This window comes from Physeter macrocephalus, chromosome 10, assembly GCF_002837175.3.
Source record: "Physeter macrocephalus isolate SW-GA chromosome 10, ASM283717v5, whole genome shotgun sequence".
NCBI classification, from domain to species: domain Eukaryota; kingdom Metazoa; phylum Chordata; class Mammalia; order Artiodactyla; family Physeteridae; genus Physeter; species Physeter macrocephalus.
Genome location: NC_041223.1, coordinates 32,341,199 through 32,355,111, shown reverse-complemented (window position 1 = coordinate 32,355,111; position 13,913 = coordinate 32,341,199). Strand labels below are relative to the sequence as shown.

At 38.0% G+C, this 13,913-nt stretch overlaps 1 protein-coding gene across 16 annotated transcripts in view; it reads right to left on the bottom strand.

The window, feature by feature from the left end:
* The window catches only part of EPB41L2 (erythrocyte membrane protein band 4.1 like 2), a 214,214-nt gene that overhangs the window by 133,296 nt on the left and 67,005 nt on the right, over positions 1-13,913 (bottom strand). For 2 of the 16 annotated variants that reach the window (XM_024122552.3, XM_055087506.1), the window contains one exon: positions 7,987-8,047. The exons of the other annotated variants lie outside the window; for them this stretch is intronic. The gene's annotated coding sequence lies outside the window, so the exon portion shown is untranslated. The remainder of the gene's footprint in view (positions 1-7,986; positions 8,048-13,913) is intronic. 16 annotated transcript variants of the gene reach the window in all.

Below are 13,913 nucleotides of genomic sequence, written 5' to 3'. Positions count from 1 at the left end.
ACAGCGAGAGGCCCGCGTACCGCAAAAAAAAAAAAAAAAAAAAAAAAAAAAAAAAGAGAGAACCCAGAGAATTTAAATGAGTTTCCAAACTCATATACCCAATAAGTGGTAGAGCCAGAATTTACACCAATTTGGTCTGCTTCAAAGCCAATACTAGTGGCGCTAGTGGTATAGTGGGGAGCATAGTTACCTTCCAAAGCCAATGCACTTTTCCACCAATGCTGCATTACCTCAATTTCAACACCCTTGCTTTCCAAATGAGTAAATTAAACCCAAAGAAGTGAAATAACTTATAAATAAGGTTACTCAGTGGGTTACTGGCAGAGAAGTTACTGAATACAAATGAGGTCCAGTGTCATTTAAATTATTTCCAATAAGATTTTAAACATGTTAAAGTACGTAAAATACTTATGCTGAAACATCCACAAATGTCTAAATATAAAAAATCGTTCATATGAACGTGTATCCATTACATCTGTCTTAGAAAGATCCTAAATAGCCTTGTTTTGACACTGTTTTGATGCTCCATTAAAAAGGGAAATTAGACGTTTATCCTCAGAATATTATTTTTTAAGTATTCAACGGAGTTGGCTGGGAGCCGGAGGGGGGGTGGTATTTTTTCCTATATTTGTATATGTGAGTTTGATGTGTAAATAGAATCAAACCCAGTATCATAATTTCTTGACTTTTTAAAAGTGTCCTGGGACTTCCCTGGTGGTCCAATGGTTAAGACTCTGCGCTCCCAAGGTAGGGGGCCCGGGTTTGATCCCTGGTCAGGGAACTAGATCCTGCATGCGGCAACTAAAAGAGACCACACACAGCAACGAAGATCCCACGTGCCACAACTAAGACCCAGCGCAGCCAAATAAATAAGTAAGTAAGTAAGTAAGTAAGTAAGTAAATAAATAAATAAATAAATAAATATGTCCTACTTCCTGCCTTGGAGGGAAAGGAACGGAGCTGAATAAGATGTGGAGGATGGAATAACCTGATGGTCACTCAAAGCTCCAAAACCATAAGGGACACAAACTCTGTGCAGAAAATAAAGTTCTCAGTGTCACAGAAAGACAAAGAGGAAGATGGTTCCTTTCAGTCTCCCACCTTTATTCATCCAGCCTCCATTTGAGAAGCAGTCATCATCTGTCAAACCAGAAAAAAAGCAAACACAACTTTCTGGCATAACCCTAAAATAACCTAAAAAGTACTGCAAAAAATAAAAAAAACCACCCCTCTGTTTTTGACTCTACTGATTTTACAGAGAATCCAACCTTCCTATATACCAATCATCATGCAAGACTATCCTTCCTGAATAAACATGGAGAAAAGTTTTATGACTCTCTCAATCTGGATGAACTTCAACTGGTCTACGGAATTTTCTAACAGTCCACGTTTCGTAGGATCATTGCTATCTGGTGTCAACAAAAGAGAAAAAAAACAAACCAAACAAAAAACAAAACAACCACTACACTAGTTCCACGGCTTCTATGCCAAAGTTATCTTTTGACCACACAGCACCGCAGTTTAACTTCTCTCAGGCTCTAAACCCAGAATAATTTGCACAACTGCACATGAGCCATTCACAAAGTCTCTTTCCTACCACATTTTGTAAAATGTAACATTAGAAAGTATGACAGATTTATGAGACTCTGGGAAAGAAAGGTTCTGTATGATCCCAGATTTTTACAGGGGGTTGAGACAGAGAGCAGGAACAGGTACAGGAGGGAAGAAAAAGAATAAAGGAATGGTGGTTGGGAATCTCTAAAAAGTTAATGTTTTGAAACCATCTAAAAAGTGTTAGGACAAAGCAATAACTAATCCCCCCCCTTTTTTTTTTTTTACTTCAAAGCTCAAAAGCATCACTATTAGAATTACGCATTCAGACCAGTACAGTAATCCAGCATTTACTTTAAAATGTATTATTTTCATTCCACTTACATCTAAAAAACATTTGCTGAGTTCCTCCTTCACCCCAGACACTGGCCTAAGCCCGCAGGACTGGAAAGTTCTTCCCCACACCAGCCCTCAGGGAATTCACAGTCTAGCAGGGAAGACAGATACATAAACAAATAATTATACCACATGTGATAAGGGCTATAACAGAGGTACAGGAAAGACACAGCAAAGTGGACAACTCCCTTGGGGAGGACAAGGAAGGCATTACAGGATTACGATGTTTAGGCTCATTCGTCTCTCATTTGAGATGAACAAATGCTACTGCTAATAACTTGGTAATGACCCTCCTTGCCTTACGGATTAAAAAATAAAAGTACTTATCACAAAGCCCGTCACATGCAAAGCAGAAACAAAGATCATACTAGCACCTGTGCAACACCCTACATATGACTGAGCAAAATGGGGTTCTTATAGAATAAAGAAATACAGAACCAAAAGAGATCTCAGCATTTATGTACCTCTAGCTCTTGCCTTTCATACACGGGGAACCTGAAACCCAGAAGTTAGGTTACTTGTCCAGGTTACACAGTAAGTCAGGAGCAGAACCCAGGCTAGATGTCAGATTCTGCCTAATAATTCCATTGCCTTTCCCTATTGCAGACTGCCCTGCCCGGATGTGAAGGAAAGGAACGAGACACTGTTGAGGAGACAACCAGCAAGAGAGACCCTTTATGGCTGTCCAAGGGCCAGAAGAACCAGAGAGCCCTGATGCTAGACATCCAGCAGACCCCAAAAGCTCCCCAACTCTGCCCCACCCTCTAGACCCAAGAAAAATCCTACACCTTCCCACTCCCCCCAAAATGATGTTTCCAAAATAAAGAGGTCATTGTCAAGAAATTATTTACTCTTCCCAATCTGCAGTAACATTAAATTCATGCTCCAACAGTCTGGACATATCTCCATGTCGTCTCTGTAAAATGAAGGTACCAGGAGATAACCTGCCTATATAATGGGATTCTTGTGAGCATCACAGGATAACCACCACGATAGCTACCGGTAAAGTGCAAAATGCTAAACGAATGCAAATTACTATTAAACACAGAATTTCAATCATCAAAAACATTCATCTAGGCTTTCTCCTCAAAATGCTTGAATATATCATTACATTTATTCTTAAAAGTCAAATACTAACCTACAGTAATCTTCTACCATTTATTTAGGTTTTTTACTCAACTTGTAGAAGGAAAACTGTTCCCCCACCCTAATCTACCCTCCATAATTTCCCTTCTTTTCTTTCTTTCCCTTTAAAATGGCCACTACTATTTCCAAGACTCCCTACTAGAACCAAATAAACATCAAACCTGTCAACACAAGGCTCTTATCAAAAACATGTTGTATAAAGTTGAGCACTTGAGACAAGCCAGGGAAATGTTAAGGTGTATGCAACAGGCAGTGCACAGCTACATGTCATGCCCTAGGGAGGTACAACCCCATCTAGGGGTCTCCTCCTCACTTCACCTGCATCATAGCCAACCTTCAGCCTGCTATCTGCCATCTACATGGTTTGGGCACTTATTTGAGAATCCAGTGTACTTCCAACCCTCCACACCTTTATTAGCTCCATAATTTGAAACCGTAGCTCCACTCCTTTCTTTCCGTAGCTTCATCTTTAAAACACCCCTCCGGGGCTTCCCTGGTGGCGCAGTGGTTGCGCGTCCGCCTGCCGATGCAGGGGAACCGGGTTCGCGCCCCGGTCTGGGAGGATCCCACATGCCGCGGAGCGGCCGCAACGGGAGAGGCCACAACAGAGGGAGGCCCACATACCACAAAAAAAAAAAAACAAAAAAAAACACCCCTCCGAACTTGGATTATGAAAGAAAACCCTAAGCACAAGTGCTAATACATTCTCAATCCACAGCCCCTACCCATCCAAAACAATAAACCAAGATACAACATTTATATTTACAACATAAATAAACAATAAACAACATTAAGCTAGAGTATTCACCATTACCTGTGCCTATGAGATCTTGAATTCTGTACTTTCAGGTTTTGCTAAGATCTGTTCATCCAATGAGGCATTGCTCTTTGCCTACTGATAGCTGCTGACAATACACACCTGTGTAAAACTTGGCTCCAGCAGTGCAAGAGAAGAGTATTTCAATAAATAACTATATCCCAAAGAGAATAAGAGCTAAAATATAGGCATAAACGTTTCAACAGTAACTGACTTGACGAGGGAAGCATCCCGAGGTGACATCTGAGCTGACCTTGAAAGATAAGAAGGAGCTTACTGGGCCGATTGTAAGCGGGTAAAAGCACACCCCCCCCCCCCATTGGAACAGTAAGTGAAGGGCACAGAATCATGAAAGATAAAAGCACTGCAGAGAATGGTAAGTCCACACCTCAACTGCCTGGAACACAAGGTGGGGAGTGGAGGAAATGGGACAGGGGAGGTAGTAGCCAAATAATGAGTGATCAGTATGCTAAACTCAGATGTTTTAACTCTGTCCTGCAGGCAACGACAAATAAGATTAATTTTGCATTTCTGGAGGATGACTTTGGCGGTCATGTGAGAACAAGTGACACAGCAGAGGCTCCAGTGATCCAGGAAACAGCATCTAAACTAACACAGAGGCAACAAAGAAGCAAGTGAAGAGATCAAGTCAATAAACATTCAGTAGTTAAAAGGGACAGGATATGATAAAGAATTGGATGGTGGGAGTCAGGGAGAACAAAGTACCCAGGTTCCTGGCAGTCAAAAGTCAGATAGTGGTGACATTAACCTAGAGATGGATTTCCAAAAAGAGTCGGAAACAAGGGTGAAAGAAGCACAAGCTTCCACGTTAATGCATTTGGACTAAGTGACTGCGTGACATCCAGGTGGAAAATCAGGATGGTTGGAGATATGTGTCTGAACAACAGAGTCTAGGTTTCCATGCTAAGATTTGGAACTACTTGGTCGATCAGCGTTATGTGAAGCTATGGAAGAGATGCAATCCCAGGCAAGATAAAGAAAATGCTCCTTATAAATCCCCAGGCAGGGAGCAAGGAACCTATAAAGGAGGCTGGGGAGGATCAGCGTAAGCTAAAGACGGCAAACCAAGTAAGTACTGCCAAGAGACAAGAGCTGAGCTGGGAGGCGTGGACAGCAGGCCAAAGGCAGGGTGCTTCTAGTACCAAATAAGGCTTTACAAGTGTCATGAACGACTGCTGATCACCTCAAAGAGCAAGTTCAGTGGACAGTGGCAGAAAAGGCCAATTGGCGAATGGAAAAATATTGAAGAGAGGGGTAAGGGTAAAGACTAAACTAATCTCTGAAGGCTAAACTAATCTGTGAAGTTTAGCGATGAAAAAGAGGCTGGAGGAAAGGGATGTAATAACTACAAGAAGTGCAGGTTGTGGGAAGATATGTACATACCGGAGATGTTCTGGTTGTTTTGTTTAGTGCAGGCTTTTGGTAGGAAAGACAAAGTAGGGAGAGGTTCAAGGTACAAAGGAGAAAAAGGAAAACGAACGTCAAGTAGTTTAGAAGAGAAAGAAAAACGATCAAAACCTCGAGAGAGAGTTTAGTCTCGGACAGCAGGAGGGACACCTCTAGCCACGAGACCAAAGAGAAGGTAACTGGAAATTTACATGGGCTGGAAGAGGAAGAGGTTTAGGAAAGCTAGAAAAACAGCGTGCACCTGGAGTCCTATTCTCCATCCCTTTGGAGCATTTAAAAGAGGGGGAAAATAAAACAAGAGAAAATATAGTCAATCTCCTAAAATACATTCAGTAATAATTCTCTTAGCATTCATGTCAACATAGGATTCAAGACGGGTTAAACTGAACAATTTTCAACATGAAAAGTTATTGGCATTATAAACGTTTCAAACCTTGGCATGCCCCACATAATCTTCTATCTTCTAATATATAAACTGATTTGTAAATCAACATCTATTAAATTACCAAGAATATAATAAAATGAGTGCTATCTTCGTATCAGTATAGAGGCAGAAAAAGAAGCTAAAAAATAAGTCACTGAAATCACAAGGTTTGGAGAGGGGTATTTTGTTTTGCTTTAATTATAGCATGTGCCAAGGGCTTGGCTAAATCTATTTTACAAGATACAATAACTATAACTGTAATTCCTATTCTCAAACTGTGAAGCCTATGTCTCAATAAGATGTCAGTTTAAAAGACAAGACAATAAAGACCACGGTCACCACCAGAACCCCATAAGAATATGTGAAAGCTTATAAAACAAAACTCCTTTTATAGAGTTGAATCCTTTCCAGGGTGGGTCTTTAAGACATTCTGACAGTACACACAAATACTATCTCTGGAACAAAACCAAAAAGGCACAGCTGCAAGACATCTTCCACTGCAGTTGTAACTGACTCAATAGCAGTCCTTCCTTTGAGCAAGAGAGTCTATGAAAGCCAGAAGCAGAGCTATTTTCCCCTACAAACTGCTTAGTGGAATCACTTTCTCCTGATCCAAAATTGTAGCTTTATTAAAAAGCTAAAATAGACAACATGGCCAGTACAACTTCATAATAAATTTATAAAAGAAAATATAAATAAAACTTGAAAAAAGTATCTATATATGGTTTCCATTAAGAAAAACCCCCAATTGAACCAAAACTATCCATAATACATGGATATACACATTTTTTAAATTACAACCCATCACGATCACAAACAGGAAATTTGGATTTGCCTTAACAGAATTTTTTCCCCAAATCTCTAAGGAGCAGCAGTGACCAAAAAAATTTAGATGATTAGTGTTAATATTCTCAATACTGACTTGAACTTTTTGATATCTGGATATTTGTGACAGCTAAGAATAAAAAAGTCAAAGACATTTTGAAATCAATTAGGTATAACCCCAACATAAGAAAAACAATTCAAGTAACCAAATCAATACTTTATTTGTGATGCTTTCCAAGCTGGAGTTTTGACTACGTTTCTATAGCAACATCAACAAAATACTCTTATACAAATACGTTTGCACCCAAGATGAAAACCAATAACCACTTCTCTAGTTCATTCTTACGATGGCTTCCAACCAAAAAAAATTTAAAAATCAGCCTTCCTAAACTTCATTCCAGAAACTTCAAAACCTAAGGCTTAAGTATATAATAGTTGCAGTTAACCACAACTGTCAGATATTCTCAAATTCTTCAGAAGGGAGGTTAATGACAGAAGGTATAATTTTATTACTTTTCTGACAATAACTCATTAGGAACAACAACAGAGATGAGAGTGGAAGAAATTACTAACAAATGACTTACTTAGAAAATTATCTAAATTCTAGAGAAATAGTACACTGAAAACTGTGCCAAAATGTAAAGCAAAGAAGTCAATATGCTAAAGCCAAGAGATAAGCAAGTTTCTCTGTGAAAGTTTCAGATATGCTTTCAAAAATCTCTTTTGTTGGAATTGTTTTGAAGTAAACAAAATATTTTACTGGGATTAATAGGCCTATTTTGTGAGCAAGCTCTCTGCTGAGTTATTTACAAACACCCTTATTTATGCCTCAAAACATCTCTGCACAGTAATTATTATCAAGTTCATTTTACACATCAATAAAATGAGGCTCAGAGAAATGAAATAACTTCCCTTAATAAGCATGGAATGCAAAATACTATAGTAGTTAATCGTCAGTCCTGGAGTTAGACAAACCTGAACCTGGATCGTCAATCCTGGAGGTAGACAAACCTGAACCTGGATACTGGCTTAACCTCCAATTACTATGTAGGAGACTGATGCCTCAGGTTTGAAGGCAATTCTGTTTTATCTGAAATCAATTAGGTACAACTCCAACACATTATACATTCTTTACATTACACCACGACGCTTATGCAAATTCCCAGCTATACTTCACTAAATACCAAAATGCAGCCTTTACATAAACAGTCTCACTACCTATGCCTCACATTTGCACACGGGCTTCATACATTAGGACTTTACTCAACTGTTTCTACTCTAATACAATTCATTCTCTTAAAAAATATCTTTTAGAACTACATAAGGAAAACTGTAAAGCACAAGTGAAAATTCTGGATCTTTCTTCCAAACACATACATATAACTCAAAAGATACTTACCTGGCACATAATGTTAATGGCTAGGTATACCACATCATGCCTTTCTTCAAAGCTCTCAGAACTATTTGGGAAGACCAGAGAAGTGCAAATGAAAAGCCATCCCTATAAACTTGTGAGTTAACTGTAAATGCATAAAGTATATGCCTATGGGCACTACAAACACATATATCAGATTTCCCAAAGTAGTTCTGATTTCAAATATTCCGTCCCATTCTTCTAAGGAAACTTACACATTCCAGATCACACATAACAATTTTTTAAGTGAGATAACATAGTCATCTAATGTAGGGATTTGGGACTAAGATAACTGCAGGCTAGACTGGTAAATAGAAAAAATTTGAACAGAACTTTGCAAGAAAGGATAGATTGTCCTCAGTGGGAAAGAGGGACAAGGACATTCAAAATAGGTGAGAACAGTCCTTGGGCAAGTGAAGCAGCAAGATGCACAAGATATTTTGGAGGTCTGGGGAAGCAGTGAGCAGGGCAGTGGGCTGACTACTATCACTGGATCAGTCACATACAAAGATAAGTCAGGTAATGCTGAAATATGACAGCTGGAAAGATTGTTGAGGGCTTTGAAGACCAGTATAAGGACTCTGGGCTAAAAAAGATAGGTCACCTCGCCTAAAGTTTTGTTTTGGTGGTGGGTTTTTTTTTGGGGGGAGGGGGGGAGTGGTAATAGTTTTATTGAAATACCATACAAGTTACCCACTTTAAGCATACAATTGAATGTTTTTTAGGATACTCAGTTGTGCAACCATTACAACGAACAATTTTAGAACATTTCATCAACCCAAAAAGAAACCCCAAACATCCCAACTCCTTCTAGGAGGCCTGATACCAAAGCCAAACAAAGATGTCACACACAAAAAAGGAAACTATAAACCAATATTCCTAATGAATATAGAGGCAAAAGTCCTCAACAAAATATTAGCAAACCAAATCCAGCAAGATATTAAAAGGATCTTACACCATGAGCAAGTGGAATTTACTCTAGGAATACAAGGGTGATTCAACATGTGAAATTCAATCAATGTAATAAATCATATTAATAGAAGGAAGAAAGAAATACATGATCATCTCAATAGAGAGAAAAAGTATTTGACAAAATCCAACATCCTTTCATGATAAAAAAACACTCAAACTAAAAAAATTAAAGTAAAAAACAGAAATAATAAAAATTGAAGGAAACTTCCTCAACATGACAAAGGTTATCTTAAAAAACCCCACAGCTAACATAATAGTAAATGGTGAAGACTGAAAGCTTTCCCCCTAAGATCAGGAACAAGACAAGATGTCCCCTCTCACCACCTCTCATCATTCTATACAATTTTGTACTTTAAAGTTCAAGCCAGGGCAACTAGGCAAGAAAAATAAAAAGCATCCAAATAGGAAAGGGAGACATAAACTATCTCTATTTGCAGATGACATGACTGTATAAATAAAAAATCCTAAAGAATCTATCTTAAAAAGCTAACAGAGTAGTTCAGAAAAGTTTCAGGATATAAGATCAATATGCAAAAACTCAGTCATATTTCTATACAGAAGCAATAAAATCCAAAAATAATAACTCCACTTAGCATCAAAAAGAATAAAATACATAGGGGTAAATTTAGCCAAGGAAGCATAAAACTTGTACACTGAAAACTACATAACATTGTTCAAAGAAATCAAAGACGTAAATAAAGTTTCAAGATTTTGGAACTTTTAGGGACACTGAGTTTGAAGTGATGATGTGACATCTAAGTTCCTGGAGAGGATTCCAAAAATCAAAGAAAGAGATGATGATTTGGGAGCGAATAACCCTACTTCTAGCATTTGCTACTATTATTAATCTTTTACCTTAGTTCCAAACAAGTGACTATTCTTGAAAGTTTTGGTAATACAATAATAGAGAAAAAAGCATCTTAAGAGCTAGGATTTCCCAAAAAAAAAAAAAAAAAAGTACTTTTTGACTGGCAGAGCATCCAAAAGGGCTAGAACTAAATAAAAGTCTGCATAACAAGAATGGAGTTCAAGGTACTATAACAACCAAACATGGTAGATGGAATCTACCTACTCAAGCAGATAGTGTCACCTACATGTGTTTCATGAGGAAATATTCAGAAGGAAGTCTCAGTATATCAGGTTAATCTACCAAAGGAACATTGGCTACAAACCAGCTCAACAGGGCAAGACAAATGCTAAGAAAGAAAAGATAGGAAACACAGTATCAGATTATTCAGGAATTATTCATTCATTCAGCAAATAATTAAGAGCCCATTGATTGTCAAACAATTGTGAACACAGACGTGATAACTGCCTTTGTGGAGCTTATAACCTGATGAGGGAGAAAGGCAAAGTAAAGTCAATCGGAGAGGGGGGAGGTATATCTTACAGGGAGGAGAGGGCCCAGTGGAAGGAAGAACCATAGAAGGAAAGATACCCAGAGGAAGCTATATCTAAATTAAGACCTGAGAGTAGAATATTGCTGGCAACATTCACGTAAGTCTAGACATGAGAGAAAACCTGACATATGAGCAGGGAAACCCAATTAGTAAGTTAAAATCTAGAACAGCAAGAACCCCATAAGGTAAAAGCTACGTCACAAAGTTTGAGCCTCTTCTGAAAAGCAAAGTGGTACCATGAAAGGATTTTAAGCAGAAAACTAAAAGGACTTTAAAACTACTATTCTGACTACAATATGACGAACAAAAATTTTTTTAAACTAGAGGGGGAAAAAACAAACTCATGAAGACCAGACAGAACATTACATATTTATCCAGACAAGAAATGACAGCTGTATTAATGTTTAAAAAATAAAATATTAACAAATGGGTAGCCACAGTCTCTGCTCCCTCTCCCCCAAAGAGAATTCTGCCATTGTAATTTCAATTCTGAAAGCAACTTGACTGATTTACTGTGGGATGGGCTGAATTACTAGAGAAAAGAATAGATCCATAAAGAACACAGGAGAGACTCAAACTGTAACTGAGAGAGTTGGTGTTTATTGTTTGGGAGGAGACTCGTTGAAGGGAGGGAGTATGAGGGCTGTTTTTAAACTGTGATGAGGAAGAATCAGAAAAATTCATAAAGTGATGAAGAGAATTTTTAAGTTTTGCTGTTATAATGGAACCACTTTTTGGTCTTTCAAGAGACCAGAGTAAAAATGTAAGTGGTCTGTCAATTATTTGTCAATATTGAGACCTGTGTTTCTTTGGCTACCAAAGGTAAAACTGGACCATGAGGGCTTCCCTGGTGGCATAGTGGTTAAGAATCCACCTGCCAATGCAGGGGACACGGGTTCGAGCCCTGGTCCAGGAAGATCTCACGTGCCGCGGAGCAACTAAGCCCGTGCACCACAACTACTGAGCCTGCACTCTAGAGCCTGCAAGTCACAACTACTGAGCCCGTGTGCCACAACTACTGAAGCCCGCGTGCCTAGAGCCCATGCTCTGCAACAGGAGAAGCCACCGCAACGAGAAGCCCGTACACTGCAATGAAGAGTAGCCCCCACTCTCCACAACTAGAGAAAGCCCACGCACAGCAACGAAGACCCAACACAGCCAAAAATAAATAAATAAATTTATAAAATTAAAAAAAAAACTGGACCATGAGAGAGCTCAGCTTTGTGCAGGTTATAGTATCTGAATAGAGAAGGTGTTAGTGGAAGGAATGGATAAATTCAAGAAATATTCAATTGGTAGAATGATAAGAATTTGGCAACACAGGGGAGTCAAGAAAGAGATAAAGAAAGAGCAATTAATTAGGCAGCAATGTCATTCACTGAAATAGTTAACAAAGGAGGAACAGAGGGTTTGGAGACAAATTAATGAGTTGATTTAAATTAGTTAACAAACAAAGAGGTATAAAGGAATGAGTCAATAGTGAAGATAAAATGGACTCGAAGAAAAATACTCAATCCAGAGGAAAGCAGGAAAAGAAGAAAAAGAAACCAAGAACAGATGGGACAAACAGAAAACAAAGAGCAAAATGGTACCCAACAACAACACCAGCAATGAGATGAAATGTAAATGACCTAAATGCACCAATTAAAAGACAGACTGTCAGAGTGGGTAAAAGGAAGACCCAATTCTACGCTGTGTACAAAAAAAAATCTACCTTAAATACAAGGACTGGGAACAAGAGAAATGGCATGAAGAAGCAAAGTGTGATTTGTACAGAATGAATTGTGATGGCAAATCAAAGAGATGGCCCTAGACAGCAGAAATGAGGTGCTCTGTTTACTATAAGATTAAGGGGGGAAAAAGTCTAGAAAAAGAATTCATAACACTATAAATAACTGTGGTCCGTATACTATGCTAGGGTATAAGTAAATGTCCTGAAGGTGCTTAAAACCTAATTATACATGTAAATTTTTGTTACTAAACTGATAATCTTGGCTCAAAGTCCATGACGTGGAAACACCAGCGGCTTGGAACCTAAAATATGTCCATTTTAAGGCTGTGGTACTCCTTTCCTACCCTTATTTCCACTTTTCCTTTCTATTAGTTAACCTAGTAGAACGTGCACTTCCATGGCTGTGTTCTTCCACGCCTACACAAACCATGTTGGTAGTCATATGGAGGGGAGGAGAGAGCAATTTAATCTGTGTGTTACACCAAATATGCATTTACAGGGGCTTTACAGTTTACAAAGCCTTTACCTCTTCCCAATTATATTCATATTTAATAAATTTAAGCTAAGAGACTTTTGACGTGTCTAATTTATCTTCTGCATAATAGAAAGCTCTTATTATTGGGTACCCACATTTTATTTTGATTGTCTTCATAAATCTAATGCTATAGTAATATTTTTGTTCTTTGACTCCCCAAATGCCTACATTCTTTAAAACAGCCATGTCCAATGTTATTTGAACTTCACCACGTATGTACTTCTTTCTACCAAATTTTAAGATTTGAAATTACAGCCAAAAATTATCAATGAACATTTTGAGGGGTTGTGCTAATTACTAGGGGAGGTGGGAACAATATAAAGACCTAATATGCTTAACATGTTATCTTTGTTTTACTCCTCTTTAGAAAAGGATATTTAGCATTTGCAAGAGAGAAGCATAAAAAATATTTTTTCAAGCTTTTATTCTAAGACTGTGAAAAGTTCACATCATGGTTATAATTTGTTTCTCTTGGATCTAAACATACACCCACCCACTGGCTTCAGAAAAATGCTTGGAAAGAAACCCTAGGACAGTTATACTTCCTGGAAATTTCAAATGGGAAAAAAAAAAATAAAAGTATCCCTTCCCTGAAGGGACAGCCAGTAGCAAAGATGCAAATGTTCTTTTGTATTAATACCAATTTGTAAAAACCTATTCTTACACAAGATACATTCATTCATCCAACAAATATTTCTTGAACAACTATTAAGAAGGTAATTTACAAATGGATTCTCCCTCTCACATACCTGATACATGGTATGATTTTATTTTATTAATTATTAAGCAAAATGATTAAGAAAATTTCATTTATCCAGTTTTGTGGGGCAATTCCCAGTCCCCAGAATGCTTCTCTCTGCTACTGACTGGCTGCCTCTCCATGTGAACAATCAGATTCCTAGGGGCAAAGACTGCAATCTTACAACCATATCCCTCAGAGCCCAATACAATACTTGGCATATAGTAAGGTAGCCAAAGGAACATTTGATGAATGAATGAATGGATGGATGGATGAATCATATTCATTAAGTAGTACAAACAAAAATCCCAGTAAAAGAAAAAAACAAACTCAGTACAGGCGTCACTCCTGATCCTTTCCTCTCTATTCATCCAGGCTCACTTTGTTGTCCTTTATAGGTATTTCTACTGCTGAAATGACCATTTTTGAATTCTTGGTATCAGTTTGCCTTACTGTGAACTTATCGGCAACGCAGTCTTCTTCCTCATCTTTTTTTTTTTTTTTTTTTTTTTTTTTTTTTTTTTTTTTTTTTTT